Source organism: Hipposideros armiger, unplaced genomic scaffold, assembly GCF_001890085.2.
Source record: "Hipposideros armiger isolate ML-2016 unplaced genomic scaffold, ASM189008v1 scaffold_346, whole genome shotgun sequence".
In the NCBI taxonomy this organism is placed as follows: Eukaryota; Metazoa; Chordata; class Mammalia; order Chiroptera; family Hipposideridae; genus Hipposideros; species Hipposideros armiger.
The window spans coordinates 1335162-1359507 of record NW_017731696.1 but is presented as its reverse complement, the minus strand read 5'-3'; the positions used below and the strand labels follow the sequence as shown (position 1 = coordinate 1359507).

Genomic DNA, 24346 nt, shown 5'->3' with positions numbered 1-24346 from the left:
TAATACCTACTATGGTGAAAGGTAATTATTTTTTTATAAGGTGTTTCACAGAAGCGTTCACCGATAAGACGACGACTATTATGCTGGTCTATTCCTATCTTGCATAATAACCGATGCAACGTTTGGGTACTGGCACTGTGCCTTACATCATGCCAAATGCTTGACCTACAAAGGTTTGAACCCAGATTTCCTGATTCCAGTGTGCATGTCTTAGTCATCACGCGCCCCTGCCCCCGATATTTACCCAGTCTTATTAAGCCTCATTCCTTTTATGTCCTCTTTGGTAATGCCACCTCACATAACTACAACAGCTATTCATAAACAGATATAACCAGAAGACAATTCACACTTCCCATAGTAAACCTTTCACATGGAGAGGAGGGACAAAAAAATATGATATCCAACTTTCTTGCTAAAGTGTGTAACTTCAAAATGACCAAATATTACTTTCAGCGGCAGAGTGTTTGGGCAAACACTCATCGCCTTGAGAATCTATGACTCTTAAGTTGACTCTAAGGCAGCCTGAACTTCCACGTACAGCCTAACTTCAGAATGAAGCTCCCATGTAAGCCATACAGAGAGCTCCGAAAACGTTGCAGCCGTCTGTCTTTTAATCAGCACTACCCCATGACTAAATATGTGTCTTTTATACAAAATTTAACTAGAACTGATAATAGGGACTGACAGTAAAATACCAGTTGGGTTCAGGCTGGAGGTTGGAAATGTTTCTAAGGCTTCATGTTTGTTCCAGTTCATTAAAACTCAGACTCGCAGGGCTGAAAAGTATCCTAGTTATCGCTGAGGCCAACCCCTTTATTTCACAGCTGAACAAACTGAGGCCCCTATGGTTAAAGATTCGCTCATATTCATACCACTAGTTAGTGGCAGACTTGGGCTTTACTCCCAGACCGAGGCTGCAATGCCAGCTGCTCTTTCCCGTCTTGTTGGCTCTGACCCTTTCTCTCCAACAGGCTATCCTTCATGCATGTCCTTTCTCATCAGGGGAGATTTTGCTCAATAGCTGAAATTCCTCACATGGCTTTCATATGCATTACATGCTACAAGCCTCAACACATAGATCTGTGAGGCTGACACTGAGGCATGCTACCGTGTCTTGTTCGGAGTCCTCTTGCTACCCATCGGCATGAGGCCCTTTCCAGTGGGTCACCGGAGAGAGTGAAAGGGGGCAGGAGACCTTCCCAGTCCAGTGGTCATTCCTCCCACAGGTTCAGGCTTTAAAACTGGGACCCCAACTTACCAGGAGCTTTTAGAAAAACAACTTCAAGTTTTGTTTATAACCGGAAAAAAAAAAAAAAGCAAAAAGTGTACTTTTTAAAATTTATCAAATTCATACAGTTCTTCTGTTTCTTTTTACTTCTAAACTTTCAGCTTTAATTTCAGGAGACATTTTCAGGCCCCTTTCCCAAATCCCAATGGGGTATATATGCCATATTGCTTTCTGCAGCACTTGATGCACTAAAGAGAGTAATACATAACTGACTTTGGTTTCTAACTTCAAGATTTCAGTCAATGACAACAGTTGTCAATCAGATGTTATAGAGACTTCCCCAGAACTACCTACTGTAAACCATGGGCATTTTCAGTGGCATTAACTGTGTTGGACCTCACTGCCCTGGTTTTTCTAATGTTTAAGACCAACGCAACGGGAGGGTGGTGGTGGTGGTAATAATAATAATAATAATAATAATAATAATAATAATAATAATCAACTTTCATAAAGTACTGGAAACCAAATGGCATTAAAGACATTTTCAAATGCTCACTGAATAACTTTCCCCCCAATCCACATAAGGTGAACCTCTCCTGATTAAGCCAAAGTTGTATCACTCTTACGTTCATGGTGTGAACATATACCCCGAATTATAAAACGTTGTTTTCTGGTTTGCAACCCTTTAAAAACACTCCAGGAGCAGTTTTATCAATGTGCACCTGCAAACATTTGGGAAATGCAACATACACCTACTAAAGTCGGAAAAAAACACGTGCCCAGCTACAGTCCCAATGTCTACAGGTATTCTTCACTGAATAAAGAAAGGACTGATGCCTATTTTTTTTTATCAGTATGTCTTTTGCTTACATGCCAACAAAAAGTTTACATTTCAGCAATAAAAGCTCAGAATAACACTGAAGAAAAAAGAATACTCTATGTCCACTATACAGCATACTCCATACACGATAGCCCTTGGTTTTTCTCTTTCTCCTCAACTTTCATTTTGGTGTACATCTTCTTCCCAGGGTCCTTTTCTCCTCCCTTGGCATGTTTTTTTCTTTCTGGGACTCAGGCCACCTTTTGAAACCACTTGGTCCTATAGCAACACAGGGGATCAGAACACAGGAAGCCTACCAACTGCAGTCCCCAAAGGCCTGGGGACCCACGAGGAAAGGGATCGCCCACCGGGGCCAGCTGGAGCCATGACAAACAGCAGGATCCTGCCTCCATGTCATCTACGAAACGTCACACTGAATATAAGTAAACACATTTAGAACTGACTCATCATCTTCAGAAATTTTCAAGGTCAATCACACTTTTCTTTTGGAAAACAAGGGATGACCCCTCGTCGTTGGGCAGGCTGAAAAGACCATTTCCCTAGAAAGAAAACATAAGCACAGGCCTACCAATCCGCCAACAGGAAATGTGTGGATTTTAATGACAGTGCAGGGAACATCTCCTGAAGGCATGTATATAATTATATTTATCAGAACCATTTGAAACCTTTGCCAAGTATGTATGCCCCAGGCATGGCCTACATAGTTAAGAGATAATACAACCAAATAATGCAACCTGCATTTTTTTTTCCATTTAGCCTCTCATAAGAATAAAATGCCTTAAGTAAGACCGTGTTTTAAAGGTGGTCGATGGTGGTCCTCCACGAGAAGCTACGAGCGAGGGCGAGGGGTGGTAGTTATCAGCCTTCCTATTTCAGTTCCTAAAATTTACGGGAATAGTTTTTGTTTTCATTTTTTAGTGACACCATTTTATTCCCCCCCCCAATTACAATTTATTCATGTTACAAAAGTGATAACTAATACACTAACATTCCTTACAGAAATTCTAGTAAACATCAAAAACAGCTCTTTCAAGACGATAAAGTCTTAACAGGTATGCTTAGACTCTTAGATTCCACATCAGCTTGGAACTTGCTGACTCGTGGTTATAGCAGCTGTGTTGCAAGTGCAGAGGGAAAGATTGCCTTTAACTGGTCCCACTCGCCTAGGAACAGCTTTCACACAAATATTTCTAAACATGATGAATGGGTACAGTACCTACACGTTAAAAAAGCAGCTGCAGAAGTACAGTATGTGGTATGTGTGGTCTGGCAGCAGCAATGAAAAAAGTCAATGTGGACAGTAAGGCCACCACGTGTCAGGACTGGTAAACTGATGACATCTTAGATGAGATTAACAGACACTGAACACACCTGGAATGAGGAAAATGCTAATCCTAACAGCACTCCTTCTGGACGGGACCACACTAAGCCATTCCATTCCATTCTGCAGTAACACAGTCAGGGAGAAACATGTGTCTCCAGTGGAGGGTACAGATTCGAGTCTCCAATTCCAGTAAGTAGGAGGGAATCCCCCACCAACAAGCAACTCTCCAGCACCAGCTGGGAGTCCTACAATTCAACACAATTCTGACACCATTGGCCTGGAGATAGGGTCAGATCCCACAGGTTAAGGGCTCAGTCCCCACGAGACTGCCCCACATCAGACACCAGTCGTAAATCCAGGTTGTCACCTGTGCTTCTCATCAACTGGCTATAAATCAGAGGTTCCCACAATCCCCTTCTCGGGTTCAATTAATCTGCCAGAGCAGCTCACTTGACTCAGGGAACCCATTTACTAACCAGAGTACTGTTTTATTACAAAGGATATTAAAGAATATGCATCCACAGCTGGATAGAGAGATACAGAGGTGAAGGTCCTGAACAAAGGAGCTTCTGTCCATATGGAGTTTGGGGGCTGGCACTGTGGCACTTGGAAGCCTTCTGGTTCCCCAACCTGGAAGCTCTCCAAACCCCGGTTTTTGGGGTTTTTATGAAGGCTTCATGACTTAGGCATGATTGATTAAATCATTAACCACTGGTGACTGATTCAACCTCCAGCTCCACTCTTCTCCCCCTAAATCAGAGGCGGGACTGAGATTTCCAATATTCTATTCATGGTTGGTTCCCCTGGCAACTAGCTTCTGTGTTTTGGTGCTTTCCAAAAGTCACCTCATTAACATAAACCCAGTTGTGGTGGGAAGGGGCTTGTCATTGAATAACAAGACACCCATCTCACCTTTATGGATCTGAAGTGTTTTCAGGCACCGAGGACAAGAGACAAAATATAACGAAGATGCTCCCACTGCTCTTATCACTTGGGAAATTACAAGGGTTTTGGGAGCTGTGAACCAGGAACCGTGGACAAAGACCGACTATGTATTTCTTATTATAAATCACATCACGGAGTATAACCAGGAAGGTGGGAAATTCAAAGCAAAGTCATACAACTGAAGGACCTGAAAAGAAATCTAACAGGTCACACTACCAATTCTCAGATTCTAAATACATTATCACATGGAAGAGGGATTCCCCTGGTATGGGGCCAAGAGGTTAAAACCAGGGCTAATGGGTTAAGAATATAAGGGGTGGTTCAGCTGAATGAGGGGGAAACAAACTTTCTGAACTGGTGAAGTTACACAGTTCTTGGGTAAGTTAATGTGGGGGCTAATGAGTTCCATGTCTCCAGAGATTTACAAGGTAGACTAGGGGCATTCTGTAAGAGGTTCAAACATTGACTGCAGGGCTTGAATGGGTTGGCCCATCAATCTGTGAGTGAGAAAACATACGCTCAACCCCAAAAGACAGACTCACTCACCTCGCTATGTGAGCCAATGACTCGACTCACTCATGCCAACACAGAAGCAAGTCCGCCAAGCTGACATGTCCCCCTTGTCTGCAGGACAGGGCAGCCTTTATCCACCCCCTGATAAACACACATTGCACCATGCTGAGACCCGAGCTGTCTTCTTCCCCCGCTTCATGTCAGCCACACTCGGAGTTCTGTGGGGTCTCATTACACCAGTGGCGTACAGTTCCCACGCCAAGGAGGTGGCCCTGGCTACCCAGGGAGAAATTTCATCTTACTCTTCCTTTTATTATGGTTTTCTCTTTCCAAAAGAAGAACGTCCCAGATATTAGCCAGCACATGAAAAGGCTCTGTAAACTGCTAGCATTTCATAAATACATTCATTATAAAGTCATCCTTATCTGGCCCCGGAAATACTAACCTTATTATCATCCTTCCCCAGAGATGTGTGTCAAAGAGCATGGTGATTACAGCCTCCTTGAGGTTTACTAAGAGCCATAGCACCTATAGGTGTTTTAACCTCATTTTCCTGTATCTTATTATGCAAAAATATGTATACAAACAAAAATCTATAGAGGTACTATAGTAGTACTGAGTCCGTCCTGAGAAAGGACAGAGTCCCATTGATAAGTAAAGTCTGTGGGTTGGGGAGGAGGAGAGAGGAGGGAAGCGTAGGTGGAAACCTTATCCAGGTGGCTAGAGCTCTAAAACTGCTACCCGTGCGGGGAGAAGGACATGCGAAGATAATTAATCACTTGTGTATCCCGCACTGTATTTACATTTTAGACATTTTATTGTATGGAAAGATGCAGATAACGTGTTGTTGTTCTAAATACATAAGCTTTAAAAATGTTCCCTTTTCCACCTAAAAGAGCACTCCTCTAGAAGTCAATAGAAAACGAGAATTCACTAAACCAAAATTCATTTTCAGTGAAATAGTGGGACATTCCTTCTGTTCATTGCCGTGGAACAGACCTCTCCAAAGCTTAGTGGTATCAAGCAACCACGATTTTATTACACTCGTAATTTTCTGGCTCAGGAATTTGGGCACGGTACAGAAGGAATAAGCAATCGCAGCTGGGGTCAGTCAAACGGTTGGAGGTGGCTGGGACTGGAGCCACCATGTCTGAAGCCGCAGTTTGGGTTGTGAGTTGGGTTGCTCAGTTTCGTTTGCTCAAGTCTGGGATGACCAAGCTCTTTTTGCATACATCTGATGTCTAGGGACAGCGAAGAACGGCTGAGCATCTCTCTCTTCCTCTCTCCTACACAGACATGGCCAGCTTGGCCTTCCTTACAGCTTGGGAGTTTCAGGGTGGGTGGGATTATTCCACAGCAGCTGACGTCCTCCAGAAGGAGTGTCTCAAGAGAAAGGAAGTGGAAGCTATCAGTCTCTTCATGCTATAGTTAGGAGTCACTTCCGCCATAGCCTAATGACCAAAAGCTATCTCAGGGTCCAGCACCGTTTAAGGGAAGAAGACACAGATTCCCATATCTCTGTGGGAAGAGTGTGAAAGTATTTATGGCCATCTTTAATCTGCCACAAAGGAGACACATTAATTTTACAGATAATAGTTTGGATGCGAGCAAAATAACCATTCACAAAGAAACTTCAAGATATAAGCACTTCACAATAAATACAATTTGCTAAACGGATCATATAAACCAATACTTCTCTCACTGCTGCTTCAAGTTTTTGTCATCTGAGGACAAGATGACCACACAAGGGCTTCATTTATCAGAAAAGTGGGACATGGAAGAATCTAAGGAGCTCTAAGTCAAGAAAAGTCAGACTCAATGTTAAAAGTTTCTTCAAACTGAAACCTGATCTCTCCAGTGATTTCCAGTTTTATCCAACAGATTAGTCCAATTGACAGATATTTTTATACTCTGAAATACGAAACTGGATCATCTGTTTATTCTGTAATGTAAATTTAAGTATGTGGTAGGTGGCTTTTTTTTTTTTTAAGTCAAAGAAGACTACAAATGAGCCATACTCTCCCCATCCCGATAACGCTTGATAATGACACTGACACACATAGAACATTGGAAAAAGAGTGAGTCCCTTCCTCCCCACCACATTAAACATTATCAATAGTTTCTCTGGCTGCTTCTAAGAAAATTTTAAAAGTTACCTATGCATATGCCTGCATATATGTATAATTTCTATTTATATATTTTAACACACAAAGGAATTAACAGACATAAGAGTTCCATACCCTGATCTTTCATTATCCATTCAAATATTAACTGAATATCTATTAGGGGCCATTCAACGTTCTAGACAATGGAAATTAATAAGTGCAAAGACCCTGGGGTAGAAATATGCCTCACATGTTCAAGGAATACCAAGAAGGCCAAGGTGGCCGAAATGTAATACATGAGCGTGTGAAAGGGAAGTTGGATCAGTAAGTAGCATGCGGTTTTTTAAGTAACGTGAGAACTGACTCTGGGTGGTGAACACACAATGCAACATACAGAGGATGTATTACAGAATTGTATCCTTGGACCCTATACAATTTTATTAACCAATATCACCCCAATAAATTAAGAAAAGAAAAAAAAGGTACACATGGCAGTGAACATGCTTTCTATTTTTGCAAAATTTTGATAGAATATCTTGTAGGAGACAGACTGCCTTCAAAGCCCAAGTGCATTTTAAGCTTTGCTGGACACAGAACTGGCTCAAAAAGGCTGCTCCAACTCCCACTCCTACCAGCAGTACGTAAGACCACTCATTTCCTCCTCTCAGGGTGACTTCTTTTACAAGTATGTATCTCAGCTTTCTTCAAATAGGTATTCTTCATCTCTTGATTTAGGCTTACACCCAGGTGACTTAGGCTTACTCGCATTATTTATCTTCCCGGGTAACATCGATAATAGGGCCTATTCTCCCACTCTGTTTTCTGACTCTGGCTGTAGGTGAGGAAGTTATTAATTTTGGTAATTAGTTTAATTCTTCATCCCAATGAATCCTTCTTCAATCTGTTCTCTTGGGCTCTGTATATAGTATACAATCATATCTGGAAATAATGTAAAATTTTCCCCTTCTAGTTTTCACATCACCGTTTTTTTTTAATTAAATTTATTGGGGGGACAATGGTTAGTAAAATTACATATGTTTCAAGTGTACAATTGTACAACCCATCTATATATCAGAGTCAGTTCTCCTTCTATCACCATATATTTGACCCCCTTTTCCCTCTTCTGCCATCCTCCCCTCTCCCCCAATAAGCCTTATTTTTTCTCTTCTTTCTTGTCTAGTAATTCTAGGACAATAGTAATAGTAAGCTGAGTTATGACTCCAACATTTTAAGCATTTCAGCAAACAGGATACTAACTTCAGGGTTAAAAAATATTTTTTAAATCATTTTAAGGAAGTACCCACAATTTCTGCTTTAAAGTATTTTATTAGGAATTATATAAATTTTGTCAAGTGCTTTTAGGCATCTGCTGAAAGATTTTCTCCTTTGACTTTATAATATGGTATATTATATTAATGTATTTCCTAATACTGAGTCACCCTTATATTTCAGTGATGAACTCAACTTAGGTTGAAATATTGTACTGTTAAAGTACTGCTGTTATTTACTGATGTATTATTTAAGATCTCTACATAAAACGCTTAAGTGAAATTGATCTACAACTTGATCTGACAGGCTTTGGAACTAGTCCCTACTGGCGTCATCAAAAAGAATTTAAGGGCTGGCCGTGTGGTTCGTTGTTAAGAGTTGGCTTGGGAGCGCAAACTCTGAACAGCAGGGCTGCTGGTTCGGATCCCACATGGGCCAGTGATGCTGTGCCCTCTACAGCTAAGATGCTGAACAACAGCTAGACCTGAAGCCGGGCTGCCGTGAGTGGCCAGCGACAGCATAGGCTACGGCATAGGCTGCAGTAGGCTGCCCAGAGTTACGGTGAGTGGCTGGCAGCCAGTGTGAGCTGCCGTCCAGGGCCCAGCAACTGACCTGCCTCACCCGGGAAGAGAGCAATGATCACAATACCAACATGGGCCAATGAAGCGACGTCCTCCACAACTAGACTGAAGAACAAAAGGACAATAACTTGTCTGTTCCCCTTCCCCAATTCCCCAACACTGTTCCCTCCCCCAACTCTCCAATAAAACCTTTACAAAAAATAAAAATAAATAAATAAATAAGAATTTAAACTTTTCCTTTACTCTGCAGTGGACCAGTTTAAATACTAAGAGATTTAACTGTTTCTTCGAAGTTTAAAAAGAATTCACCTGTGAAAATATCTGAGCCTGGTGCGTTTTGGGGATGTGAATAGATGGTGGTAGTTCTTTTTAAATTTTCTCCATTTTTTTCATTACCATTAGATCCCTAATCTCATTTAGATTTGCAAAATTCTGTGCATTGTGTATCTGTGGTTATTTCCGCATTTGTTTCTGTCTATGTGTGAGCCTTCTCTCCCACCCCTTTTTTTTTCTTGAATAGCCTAGCCCAGAAAATCTGTTTTATTTTAATGCTCCCCAATCCACCAAAAATGTAAGATGTATTTTTAAAAAACACCTTTTTTTTCATCTTTCCTAGTTAATTTCACCTTTTATATTTCTTATTTTCTCCAAATCTTGGGGGGAAGAAGTAGTAAAAGCTTAACTTAGTTCATTCTTTCTGGCTTACTTATACAGTTATTTAAGGTTATAAATTTCCCAAAGAACATTATTTTTGCCCTATTCTTTAACTTTTGATATGCTTGTTTTCATAATATTTTTCTAGGTACTTTATATATTATTTTCATTTCTATTTCGATCCATGGATCATGAAAGCTTTAAAATTTCCAGATGACCAGGAACTTTTCTTTTTTTGGTTTCTACTATTACTGTTGATAATTTCTAGAGTAAGAATATTACAGATCAGAAAAAGTGATCTGTATTATTTCTGCCTCTTGAAATTTGGAATTTTTCTTTGTGGCCAAAAATAGACACTGAACACTTATAAACATTGTTTTATTGTCTTCTGAGTTGCTGTAAGAAAACATGAGGTAACCAGATGTATCCTCCCAGTAGAATTTTTCTTTTCCCTCAAAAACCCAATAACTGAACCACAGTATGTCTCTACATGGATAATTCTGAATGACTTAAAATTCAGAATTGACATTTCCTGAAATTCAGTGATCGCTTTGATCAGATTAAAGCCTCACTTAATTCAGGAAAAAGTTCTCTTCGGTTTTATCTTTAAAATGACTTGCTCCATCTATGTATTTGGTTTGGTATTCCTGTGACAATGCCTTGCGACAGGTCATCTTTGCCTTTCATGTCTACTGCTTTCTGACTTTATCCGTCTTTCTCTTTCAAGGATTGACTCCCATCAATAATTGTGATTTGTTTTTTAACTTTTGATTCCATTCACATTCCATTTTTAATTTGTTGATTTGTTTTGAAATGTTGTTTTAGGTGTCAGTCTGTTTTCTTAGCTCAGCAAGTGCCTTTTAAAAAAGTCCTCTTTCATCACTTCAATTTTTTTTTTTTTTAATTGGGGAATTGGGGTAAGGGGAACAGACAAGTTGCTGTCGTTTTGTTCTTCAGTCTAGTTGTGGAGGACGTTGCTTCACTGGCCCAAGTTGGCACCATCATTGCGCTCTTCCCGGGTGAGGCAGATCAGTCGCCGGCTTCTGGACGGCCGCTCACTGTGGCAGCTGGCCGCTCACGCTGGCTGCTGGCTACATACGGTAGTCCATGGCAACCCACTGCAGCAGGGGCTGCAGCCTACACCGTCGCAGGTGACTCACAGCAGCCCAGCTCCAGGTTGAGCTGTTGTTCAGCATCTTAGCTGTGGAGGGCAGTGTCACTGGTCCTCATATGTGGGATCCGAACCGGGGCCCTCTGACATCCCAAGCCAGTTCTTAACCATCGCGCCACTCGGCCGGCCCTCATCACTTCCATTTTGAACTCCCGTTTTACTGTGTATTCAGTTCTTCGATAGAGATAAATTTGAGTACATGCATTTCTTCTCTTCTTCAGATCAGTTTATCTTCCAAAACAGATTCTTCATCTACAGTTTACACGTTTCCCCTCCTGCTGCAATACATTCCCATAGGCTACACACTGGATATGTTGGGTTGATTTCAATTATACTAACGTCTTAAATGGGCAGCTTTGTCAACACTTTCTATTCACACCACTGCACTATGGGTGGCATCTCCTTGAATCTTGTCCCATGTTTTGGATGTCACTTTTCTTCTGTGCACTACAGTTTTCCCTGCCCAGTGTTCTGTAGCCAAGGAGAATGGTGTATTTGCCTGAAAGGGCTGCCACAACAGAATACCACAGACTGGGGGGCTTAAACAACAGATACCTATTTTCTCACAGTTCTGGAGGCTGAAAGCCCGAGATCAAGGTGCCGGGCAGGCGTTGCTTCCTCTGAGACCTCCCTCCTTCACTTGCAGACAGCAGACTCCTCACTGTGTCCTCACATGACCTTTTCCCATGTGCATGTATAGCCTTGATGGCTTTTTTCTCTTCTTCTAAGGACAGTAGTCCTATTGGATGAGGGCTCCATCCCTATGACCTCATTTAACCTTAATTACCTTCTTAAAGGCTCCATCTTCATATAGATTCACAGTGGGCACTAGGGTTTCAACATGTGAATTTTGAGGGGACACGATTCAGCTGAAAACCGATGGGTGTGGTGAGAACGAGGATGCAGCCAAAGCTGCATGCAGACTGGCCTCTGACAGCGTCTCTGTGTTTTTGCCAAAATGCCGTGTCTGTGTCGCCTGCCCTGCCAGAGCTGCGCACAATTTCAGCAGAGGTCCTGGCCCTTCAGCCCCTTCCAGGAGTCTGTCCTAGGCAGTCGGTTATCAACCACTTCCTATCATTCTCCAGGCTGACATTGGACCAGGGAAGAGAGGGCGGCTTCTATAGGTGCTCAAGTTGGAAGCTATCGAAGTGGGACATGACACTACCCTTTCTACTCTAAGGGTCCATTTCTCCCCTCTTCCTCTCTGGCAGAAGCGCTTTTCTAACTTATAATAGTTTCCGTTCTGATGCTTGCTTTTTTACTTTATTTCTTGCTGACGAACCCTGACCCTAAGGGTGGCTATGACAGGGACTCCCTGATAGGTCACAGCCTTGCTATGCTCCTTTATCTCTCAGGGGACCAGGGTGGTCAGAAGGAACGTCTACCTTTGTGAAAGCTTTGAGCCTTTACCCAAGGCTGCCCAAACCATCACTTCCACCTCCCTCCAAAGGGGATTTTTGAAGACTGCACATGTACTGTATCATATCGCGTCTGTGGAAGGTCAAAGTCAGGAGTACAACAGAAATGGCCCTGCCAAGTTTTAGAAACATCGTTGGTTGATCTCTAGCCTTTTCCTCCTTTGACTGACACCAAGCTTTTGTTTCTGTTTTTGTGCTTTTTTCTTAAACTATTTTGGATTTATAGTGTAAGATTTTGAGATCTGTCTTTGCCATCTTAAAGCATGTGTTTGAGATATCTGTTTTAGATAACAAATGAGCAATAAATAATACTGGTAAATACACAAGTAAAAAGTAATATACGGCCACATGTGGAAATCTGTAACTTGATAACATCACTCCCTCCCTCATATGTAAATGAGCCACATATTTTTATTCAGTTCTTTTTTATCACCTAAGTTTATTTCACCAAAGCAGAGGTTCCTGAGGTCTCTTGTAGACTGCAGTATTAGCATATGCCCTAACATCATATGCAAATGGTACATATGCATTTGTATTTTTTCAGAAAGTGAGACTGTTATCTTTCAAATTCTCAAAGGGGTATAAGACATAAAAACTGGTTAAGAATCACTGACCTAGAATAATGAACAGGAAAGCTGCCAAGAATAAGAAACAATGAAGAATCAAAAACAATTTCTAATAGTCTGGATTCACCTGAATAATCAAGTCAAATATAGAAGTTTTAAGTTACACAAAATTTGGATAAAGCCACAACAGACTTCCAAAAAAAAAAGTGTTGTTTTTTTTTTGTGGAACAACTGTGGATGTGTTCGTGCTCCTGAGCATTGCAGGAAACAGTCCTGCAGGAATCATGGGGAAAAAAAATGATTATCCAGGAGAAACAATTATCACTCCAAGAAACTCAGCAATCCATCAGTAAGTACAGCTTCCTCTGAGCTTATTATTAGCACATTAAGGATAAATGACCTAATTCCTTCATTACACTTTGAAAATCATGACTAATCTTCTTAGTGGTCACTTCCCCCACTTGCATCTAAACAGAAATGACATTCTAGAGAAATCCACTGTTTGAAGCCTTCCCTGGAGAAAGAAATGTCTCCACTTTTACTAACTGCTGAGGCAGGGAAAGAAAAACAATTACCTAGAAAAAGGCAGGGCCTATAAATACACCCCGTTTTCAATATACCAAAAAAAAGCAAAGTTGATTCAGCAACAAATTAAAGAGAACAGGAAGGAGATACTGGGAATAATACACTTGCAATAATGATCCAGAATTTTTGTGTTTCTGACTTGCACTGTTTCCTTCCATGAACGGATACAGAATCACTCTCATTTACAAAGAATTATGAGATGTCCTCAAAACCACATTAGAGATCCGGTGTGGCACAATCTCTAGTCCGTAGCCCTTGTGTACTTTCGGTAATTAAGAATAAGTAATAATGATGACAAACAACACGCCAGCTGAGCAATGATTAATAAGAACTCGCTTGTGCACACCAGCAGGCACTGCATGTGTGGCTCAAGGAACTATATAAAGCTCATGATTTTACGAAATCGAATACAGAGATTTCCTTTCTTACTCCCACGCACTCCAACAGAGACATACATAAGCACTTTTGTGCAATTTAAACTTGGAACTACTCATGAAGTAATATTGACTGAAACCCTATGCATCATTTAAGCTTAAAAAAAATACATACATACATATATATATATATATATATATATATATATATATGGTCTTGTTTTTCTTGGGACACTACAAAAGACTACAAGAAACTTTCTAACTGCGTGGCTTAATGGCCTGAAACCCTTTTTTTTTGGAACAAGTTAGGCTGTAAATGAATAAAGCAAGCTGTGTGACCTTGGGTAAGTTAATTTCAACTTTCTAAGCTTCAGTCTCTTGCATGAGTCTATAAGCTGCAGGTAAACCAATAAGTACTCTCTCAGGGTTGGCTTGTTCATTCATGATTCCTAGGAACTAAAGCTGGACAGTGTCATCACCAGGCACTCAGGGAGCCTGGTGCCAAACCTGCAACCCTAAGAAAGGGCATCTTTCATTTATAATTACATCCATGATTCCCCCTGCAGGCCTAGCTCACTGCTGTGAGGGGAACAGATAAGTATCTTCTGAAGAAACAACTAAGTTGATTCACAAAGGGATGTCTGCTACATGTATGTCTTCAAAGTGTAGAACTGGTCTTAACCTGGCTATAGACAAAGAAAGCTAATGGCTTCTCATAGGTCATAATCTTCAGGCCATGGTGCTTAGGTGGCTGCTGTGTCCAACTTAGGTGCACTGGTGTCTTTCTCACTACACACTGGACTTCTGAAAAAGCATGATCTGTTTGTTTTTTCTTTGTTTTTGGTTTTGGTTTTTGGGTGTTTTTTTTATTTCTTAACCTTTTGTGCTTATCCATATAGTACGAGGCACAGAGGAGCGGCTTAATGTTTGTTGAATGAATTACGAATTGCATAAAAGATAGGAGGCCAGTGCCAAATAGCAGATCACTTAACTTTATCATGAATAATTTCATACACACACACACACACACACACACACACACACACACACAAAGCAAAATGAATAATACAATGAACTCCTATGTACACATCATCTGCCTACAATCACCAAGCCTTGGCCCATCTTCGTTCATATTCCTGAATTATTTAGAAGTAGATTCCAGATAAAGTGCAGTGCTTTAGGTGATTAGGTTGTACTGTACCCTAAAATTATAAATACTGGTACAACAGATCCCTAAATAGCGTCATTTTGTTCAGCATCGTTGCCTTATAACATTGATGAGATGCCACAGAGACTCAATTCTTGTTTATATCATTTAGCCTAAGGTAAAATGTATCTTTGTATGTTATTTTGCTTATAGTCACAGACCGTACTGATGACACTAGGTGAGGACTTACTGTATCTCTATGGTAACATGAAACACACACCACCACATAAAGATCAACAGAATTCATCGCTCCCTAGTCAAGAGAAGACTTGTGACACAAACGAAAGTAAAAATCAAACACTTCCCCTATATCACTATGTATAAGGGGGTATTTCTAGTATGACCACTAAGAAATTAAAATAAAAGAGAAACAATAATTCTACAAATATCTGCATGATAAGAAATAATGACCTTGAGACAGCTCATGGGAAAATACACTGTTAAAACTGGATGGCATACTCACCTAAGAAATACTGACGGACAGCTACAGGTGGTTTTAAAACTTTTTTTGTAATGGTTTTAAGAGAAAAATTCAAAAGCTCAATAGAGGAGGGAGCAGATCTGAGGAGGGCTGGTGTCACCCAGACACTGCCAGGCCAAGGTAAGGAGAGCGTTTTGACCCGACACAGAGGAGCGAAGGCAGGACAGACATAGCAGTACCTCCCTTGATCCCTGAGAAAATGTGGGGACCCAAAGACAACACTCAACAGAGCGTAAGGGTGAAAACAGAACTAAAGCTAACAAACCTGATTCCTGCCTGTTGGGGGTCACCATCCAGGAGAAATGAGCCAACAAGTTAAAACACAGAGGGCTTTTGTGGGGCTTTTCACTCTTAATCCAGTGAGATAAGGCTGCATGGCTTGTAGTCTACCCAATCTGTTCTGATCCCCTTCTTGTCACTTCCCATGCTCTTCAGTAAAGCGAAACCTACACTTTTTAACAGGGCTGATGTGCAAAGCATGGAAAATAAGAGCAAAAGACTAGAAAAGCTGAGCCTGAAGAAATGTTCTGGACCTAACTTCTCATGGATTATACAGGAGTTCTTGGTTTCTCCCATGGATGTAGGTTCCTGACCTGGCAGTCTCAGAAATTCCTATAATTGTATATACATTTCCTTTCTGTATACAGCAGGTCCTCGAATAATACCATTTTGTTCAGTGTCTTTTCATCATAACGTTGATGAGATGCCATAGAACTTAACTCTTCTTTATATCAATTAGCCTATGGTAAATCAGTTTCTTCTATGTCGTTTTGCTTAAAGTCACAGAACTCATCGACGATATTAGGTGAGGACCTTCTGTATATAATGTACTATTTTCTGGGAACAGGACCCAAAGCTTTTATTAAATTTTCAAAGTGGGTCCTAATATAATAAAGCGTCCAAACTATTGCTTGAGATGGAGGAGAAGGATGCAGAGGCAGGAGTGGACTTCAGAATGTTAACTGACTGCCTGAATGGCAAACCAGAGGGACCACCCAGCCAGGAGATGTGGGAGAATGCAAAGGGAGATGAAATGGGTATACCAGACTGAAACCTAGAGCTAGGAAAACAATAACCCAGAAAAAAGAACGTATGTGCGAGTTTAGAGAAATGCCACAAGTGGTTCAAACCTCAGTCTGAGAAGAGCAAAGTGAAGAAGAAAGTTAAAGAAATTCTAGTCATAAAATTATGGGAATACGGCCACAAGTTCAGGTTTGCGTGGCTTCAAAGGACCAGTTTCACCTAAAACCATGCTGACCAGACACGCTAATCCATTTTCTTCAGGACAGGCCTAAGAAGTAGCCATCCTCAAGGAGATACACTGAAATATACGCTAAACCGAGTTAAAGTCAATGCAGAAACTTACCAAATTGCGAGTACTGGGCACGCTATAGTCCCCAGAAAGTCCAAAGATGATTTGGTTGGAACCAAAACTTTATCAGATTGACTTAAGTAACAACGGATTTATTGAAAGGAACCAGCAGGAAGTAGAAAGAGCTAGAACTCAAGACTGCCCTGAATTAGTAGTAACCCAAGGCCATTCTGTCAACCAGCAGCTCTCCATTTCTCCCCCTGCACGTCCCTCTTCTAAGTATCTTCCATGTCCTTCCCTGCACACGGCCTCCCCTCCCCTCTGCTCTTCCAGAGCCTCACCCTCCATGGTGTTTCTTCAGCCCTGAGCCCGGGGATGATCTCACAGTAAAGCTGGGTTTCTCCACATCCGGATTCCAAATCTCCAGAGGAGAGGCCCTGACTCAGCCCAGCTAGCAGTGGAACTACTCTTGTCACTTAGCCGGCTCTAGTGAGCAGATCTAGATGAGGGTGGCATCAAGTCCTACAAATACGCTGGAGGGGTCCATCCATCTCCCCAGGGAGTTCTCGGAGAGGCTGGGCTGTCTGCTTGGACATGTTTGTATAAAATGACAGATGAAGGGGGACCCGGAGAGGGGTAAATGGGGGAAGAGGCTGTGAGATCAGAGTCTAGAAAAGCATCCTTCTCCCAGCCCTGCCCTTCGGCAGAGTAGCAGGACACCCACTTTTCCAAGAAAAGAAAGAAAAAAGAATAACAACTTTCTCTGAAAGTATCCTAGTCTGATGCAAATCATCGTTGTATAGTCTTCAACAATATACATATATTAATATAAGCTTTTATCATTTTTAATTCCAAAATGTCTGCTGAAGGCATGTAGTTGATTCTCAATACTCTGGCTTACAGTTTAGAAAAATCACTTCTTTACATAACACTGAAGTAATACTTCTATTTTCTCACACTATCTGGTGTAATTTTAGATTTCTGAAAATATATTTGAGACATCAAAATATTCTAATTTTGGTGACTGAGTTCAATCTACATATATTCCAGTTCTGCTGTTTCTGAGGATGAAAATATTAGTCCAGCCATGGACTAAGGCCCACAAAAGCTTTGTACTTAAAGCTATTTAGAATGGAAGAGGCAGCAGAACAGCCCTGGGTTTACCAGGTCCACCCCAGAGCCAGACAGTCCTGGATTGGAATCCCAGCACTGCCATTTGCCAGCTGTGGGACCCTAGAAGAGAACGCATCTCAGAACTGACATGTATGGACAAAAGGACCACATTCCTCCGCATCATTTTGAATTTTACGAATCCTGACTGAGTGCCAAGCTCCAAGCACTGAGCTTTGCTCTGTCTTTACAGCTCTGCATCCCCAGAGACTTTGGCAGAGAATTTCAGCGTCGGAGGTCTCTAGTTTACCCCTAACTCCTCAGTCCCATCTCTAGCATGAACACATTCCCATTATTAAAAATATTATGACGTCTTTCTTTCTATTGAACCCAAAACTGACCTCCTGGCAAGTTCTCCTAACTTGTATTGAGTATACTTTCTTAGACAACAAAGAATAAATCTATTTCTATATTGCAGCTCTTCAATTTTCTTGAAGACAGGCCCGGTGCTTTGTCTGTATACTAGACGCTGACATGCTGCAGAATGAAAGACCCTTGTCTCCCAAATTCCGTCTTATCAAACCACTCTAGCCCCATGGGAAAATACTATCTTCCCTTTACAGAGCTATATTATAGTGCAAAGCAGAGAATTCCTATGCCGTGGCTAATGAAAAGAGGAGAATTGGGAAGACAATGTCATTATTATTTTCTAACTTTCCCTAAAAGATTCAGAAAGGATGACAGAAAGTTTTCTGTGCTTTTAAAGCGTCTTTTTTAAACACTTCAGAAAATGCAAGGCCCTGTGGAGAAAAAAAAAAAACTAAAACATGTAACAGTCAAGTTTTCATGACTATGCCAAAGAGGCCAACTTTTATGAAAATTGGAAGGGGAAAAAAAAAAAAAAACGCCCTCTGAAAATGTGTCAAATACTCTTGTCTTGACTTCTGCACTGAACAGTCACTACTCAGGCAGGCATAAAGCTTTGAGAAACTTTGGAGTTTTATTGTTGTTGCTGCTGTTTAAGACATTTATTTTTCTATCACATGAAAACCGGTGCTGCCTAGCAACCCAGGGCCAGCAGAGCTGAATCAGGAAGCATTTTAGGCTGGGTTTATTTTTAAAGCGCTTTCTTTTTCCCATGAAATGACAAGCACGTTCTAAGACGAGAAGGTTCCTGACACTCGAAGAAGGAAAATGTTTCATACCACTTACTTGGGCCTCCTTTTTATTAAAGGATGACAAAGGCCAACCTACAGAAGAGGGCAAGGATGTGTGTTGGTTTTTGCAGCAAGAGGAATGGAGGAGTGGGCACCCCCATGTCAAAAACAGTCCACATGTGGCTGCTGTAAGTTGGGACTGAACAGGGAATCCATCCCACCATTGAACCTGGGGACAGGGACACATCCCTCTAGCGTTTGGCAAATACAGGTGGGTGCAGGTCAGAAAGTCAGTCCCAAGGTTAACAAGAACAGTGCAATGCACCATGGATAGTCTTCTATGTGTGCCTGCAATTTAATGTTCTGGTGATTACATCAGGCACCTGTTGGGAAACATATAAGCCCTTCTCACCTCTCCTCTTTCTAAGCCCTTTTATGACCCGAGGACACTGGCTCTTCCAGGACTTGGTAACACATGTTACAAAGAGGGAAAAGTCCAAGTTACTGAAGACACCTGGGAGCAGGAAATGACATCAGCCTTTCCAAAAACGATGAGCATCACCAAGGGCCTCCATTTTCACACCAGGAAAAATGAGACAGACTGCGAGACAACCCATTTCAAAGGCTAAAATGCTTATTTTGACAGAGGTTATCAGAATCCTCATGGAGGAAAAGTGTCATGAAAGTAAAAGGTCATCTATAGGCACGTTGCGTTCCACAGAAACTACAATCAATGCTACAAAGACGGCAATGACCTAGTACTGACCATCAGACGACCAATGAACATCAGAGCACACTGAAGACCACACAACGCTAAGGGCAACCCAGAGCACCGCACTTGGCCTATCACTTCAAAAATCCATTTAAAATCCCTAGCAAGATAAATATCATCTGGATTATAATTATATAGTTATATGGATATGTGAAGTGATTTGGTCGAAAGGAACATTATATGCCTTACTTTGCATAAATTGCCAAGAATTAACATTGAGACAGATATTAAAACGACCCTGATATGAATGTTTTCTTTGATGGTTCTCAAACGTTCTTCAGAATCTTCAAGGGCTCTCAGGGATTAGGGACGAGACACATTACAGATACGAGCTAACAGGGTCACCAGAATATGAGAGTGACTAGCAAGCTGTATACAACTCAGGTCCTACCCTGTTCTTCTCTTCCCTATCACGCCTCCTCTGACTTTGCCTCCTGTAGATTCTTCTCTCATGGGAAAAATACAAAGTACATCTATACTTATGATGGCCCATTCCCAAACGCTCACTCATGGAAGACCTTTCAAATTGATTTCAGGTCTTGCTCTCAACAGACATTTTGGAGAGAACATATGCCATCTGCTAGTGCTCATATCCTCCCATCTCGTGTCAGCATCTGGCATCACCGAAAATGCCCCTCAACATCCCTGACACGGAACTTGCCAGAGTTTCTTCTGGCTCCTTTTTTTTTTTTTTTTTAATCATTAATAGTAAAATCTTGGTGTTTCTCAAGGATATTGTTCTTACCATCTCCTAGTGATGGAAAGCAAAGCCTTTGGGATGGGACGACCCTCAGTTCAGTTTAAAGCTAGGTGTTGCACTTGTTAGCTGTGTGCTCATGAGCAAGCTGATTTCTCGCCTTCAGTTTTTTCATATGTATAAAAGGACAACATATGTAATGAGAACTTTGTAAATACACAGGAGTACTATCATATATATATACACACACACACACACACACACACACACACAATGGGGATTTTATATATTTTAGTATGTATCTATTTAAAATATATATCTTAAGTGTGCATACATACATATACACACACATACACACATGTAAACCCTAGGGTTATATGAGATAAACACCCTATATAGATCAAAAGCATAATGAGCATCAAACTGCCTGCTGCCATCAAACAACAACTAAAATTCAGCATCATATAAACAGAACTCATCTCCCTCCTGCCTCATTTTCCCCTTTCTATTACTAATGGCACCAATATTCTCTCAGGATTGAGTCCTCAGCATTATTTGTAACACCTTCCTCTGGGTTTCTGCCTAGCGTACCTCACAGAAGGATGCTCTCCAGCCTGTAACTCCCCATTCTCACTACCAGGCCCTAAACCTACGCCATGGGACCTCCCACCACACCTTTTATTCCTTTGCCTTCTACAGCAAACCCTGCTGCCAAATTTAGCTTCCTGAAGCAGTTTACTTGAAAATTACAAGACACCCCGATACCTATAAACTTTAATCCAAAAGTCCTACGGGGCACTCTCAACCTCCCTACGCCTGACCCACATCTCTTCCCAATCTCATCTCGTGCCACTCTGCCAGGTTCCAGCAGGAGCCGCATTCGTAGAACACACACCTGCTCTCAGTGTTTCTCTGATTGCATGATCCCCCAGGACCTGAAGTGTTCTCTTAAAATATCTCCACCTACTCCAACTCCATTCTAAAACCTATTCATGTCACTATTAGGCCACATTCCAGACTCCCCACAGATGGGATGGACATGCTCTTCTCTAAAGTCTTAGCAGCTTTCTCTGTCTCTCTGAGAACCTCTGTTCTCCACCATCTCTTGCAGTTACCATTTGGTATCTCTTCCTCTGCTGGACCCCCTGCCTTCCTGCCCCCCAAATTTCACACTTTGTCTGACTCAAAGCAGGCACTGTACTGAATTTATCCACAACACATATACTTTGAGAACAAAACTTATGCAAAACTCACAAATTCTAAGGCACAACCCCAATTTGAAAATCCTTGGCAATTTTAGCACCATTTTTCCACCTGGGAAATACAATTTTCTGGTTTGCAAAGGAAGAAAGACCTTGATAATATTTTTGGCCCACAAACACTTCTTTTAAAATAACATCTTAACGTATTATGTGGAAATGAAGCCAAAACATATGGATTAAGTTTCCTATAAAGTACATATGGATTTTATGAAAACAGCCAAGAGGCTAGGATAAAATGTGATTTCCAAAGCAGATTAACTAGCGGTCTTTTTCTAACTCCAAAATTAATCCAAAGCTTTCTTGCTTTAATTATATGCTGGAAGTTTCTTCTTCGGCTTTAGTGACGTTCCTAGTCAGAGTCAACATTTTTCACATGCCTAGGGAGGAAAATAAGTAAAGAGGAAAAGCAAACATCTTTCTTCTATCGTTACTTTTCCCTCTGTTCTCCTTCACAGACACTACCTGGACCTCCTCCTTTACTTTCTTGTCTCCCCTCTCTTTTGTATAATTTTTTTCCTTCTTCACAAGACTATTCTTTTTCACCTTTCCTATCCGTATTTCCTCTCTCATTTTCATTCTCGCACATTTACTAAGAGGAACTCTGTCCCTCCCTCACCATGTTCAAGCCAAACAGAAGATCGTGGGGTGGTATAGGTGAATCAGTTGTCAAGGAAACCTGTGGCTTCCATGGGTACAGACGTCCATGAAGTTTTCCTGCATAACCACCCGTCGGTAGAAATATTCTTCCTCACAGAGGAGCCTGGACTCTCAGATGAAGCCCAGCCCAGCAGGGACAAAAAGCTGAGAGGAGGGAGTGAAAGCAGACAAGGATGAAATTATAGAGAAAAGAAGAGGTAATGGGGAAATACGTTCTGAGAAATATTAACTAACAGCTCCCTCTTTCCCGGTGCTCCCAAACCTCAACCCATGGACACAGTGAAGAATCTGAAACTCAGCGTCTCACCTCCTCCCTTCTAAGTAGGAGAGCTCAGTGCTTCAGTTAATACCGGTTGTGTGTTCACAGCATTATGTAGCCCAGCCACAGAATGGCAGAGGGAATCTAAAAGCCTTCTCTCTACTTAGCTCTATAAAGCTTGAACTTGGAGAATGGGTCCAGTTTCACCTGCTGTAACTATTATAATTGGCTCGCCAATGCCACTTGGAAATTCCTCTAAGATTTGTTAACAAGGTGAAAGCAGCACTATCTACTTCCCGGCAGAAAAATCATGTACTTAGCTTCCCAGCTTCAAATAAGAGAAGAAAATAGGAAGCTGCAGCATTAAATGCAAACCCTTTTATCCGACAGCAAGACCCAGAGCCAGTGTTTTCACAAAGAAATTGGTTAAAAGTTACCTAATTGGGATTTAATCTAATGATAGTTGCGCTACTCAACATCGTTTCAAAGCTTGTAGTCTAATTATTTCTTTTTTCGAAAAATGAATAGTAGCCACCGTTCCATAAAGTTGTCTGGAGAGCTTAGTGTACACTAATGAGGTTTAATGACAGTGTGACAGGACCATAAAAGAAGGCACAAATTCACCATTAGCCACCAAAAACAAAACAAAAAAGCCCCAGAAACTTCTTACCCCCGTTAGTAATTAGCTTTCACCATACTGGTAAAGAAAATCTCTGACCAGGTTTCAAAGTTTTTCAGTGGGAACCAATATACACACCAGCCAGAACCGCTCTAGCAAATAGCAAACGCAGCAAGGACCCAAGAAACGCTCTTGCAAGGCTCTGCTTGGAGGGACTATACCTCCGGCTGTCCCTTGCCCACTCCTGTGAACCCCTCAAATTTATTGAGTTCATTAATTCATCCAATAAATAGTAACTGAGCACTAAATAGGCACCAGGTATCATTCCCAGTACACAAAAAGATCTCTGCCCTCAAGGATCTAGCAGGGAAAAACAGGTTAAAACGAAGAAAATAAATAAGTAAATGATCGAGTTTGTTAGACGGGCATTATACTATAGGCTACAAGCTCCCCCAACCCCCCAGATTGTGACCTGCTTTCCATCAGAGACTGCAATGTTTAGCTTCACATCCCAGCACCTAATAATACTCTTGGCATATAATGCAATCGCAATTTAAAAAACAAACAAAACAAAAAAAAAACAACCTTTTAATGAACAAATGAGCAACCAAGCATTTTAACCATTTTCAAATTCCCTATCTTCACAGAAAAATTATTAGCAAGGTCTTGATCTGTAACTGACAGAATGAGGAGAAAAAAAAAGTGTAGAAGTTCTTGAAAATGTCTATTGTATTTTGAAAAATCATGCATGTTCCATGCTTACCGAGAAACAAGTAATTAGATGTGCCACCTAAGAGATCACTCAATTTAAGCCAGAGATGCTTAACCCGGGAACCCCAGACTCAGGGATACATGTGAATACCCAAAAATTGTGAACACAATTGGGAGGAGAGGGGGGAGCTATATGTGTTTTTCTGAGGAGAGTATGACACAGATTGACAAAAATATTTCCCCAGTGTCACAGAAATATAATTTGAGTGAGAAATCCAAAAATAAGAATGAAGACCGGGGTGGGGGGTGGGGAATCCTCAACAGTTCACAGCTACATAGTTAATATTCATTTGCATCTGGATTAAATATTTCTTCCTTGAACCAGTGAGATCACAGGAGAGCCATTAGGCTTCAGATTTATGGAACTCCATCAGAAGACAAGCTCAATGCAAATGTCTCAGAACCAAGCTCATCACCACGATGATAAAATCATTGAGAGAGAGAGAGAGAGAGAGAGAGAGAGAGAGA

At 41.2% G+C, this 24346-nt stretch overlaps 1 protein-coding gene across 3 annotated transcripts in view; it reads right to left on the bottom strand.

Annotated features, from left to right (window-relative positions):
- ARHGAP10 (Rho GTPase activating protein 10) overlaps positions 1–24346 on the bottom strand; it is a 251386-nt gene that overhangs the window by 45115 nt on the left and 181925 nt on the right. The window lies entirely within an intron of this gene.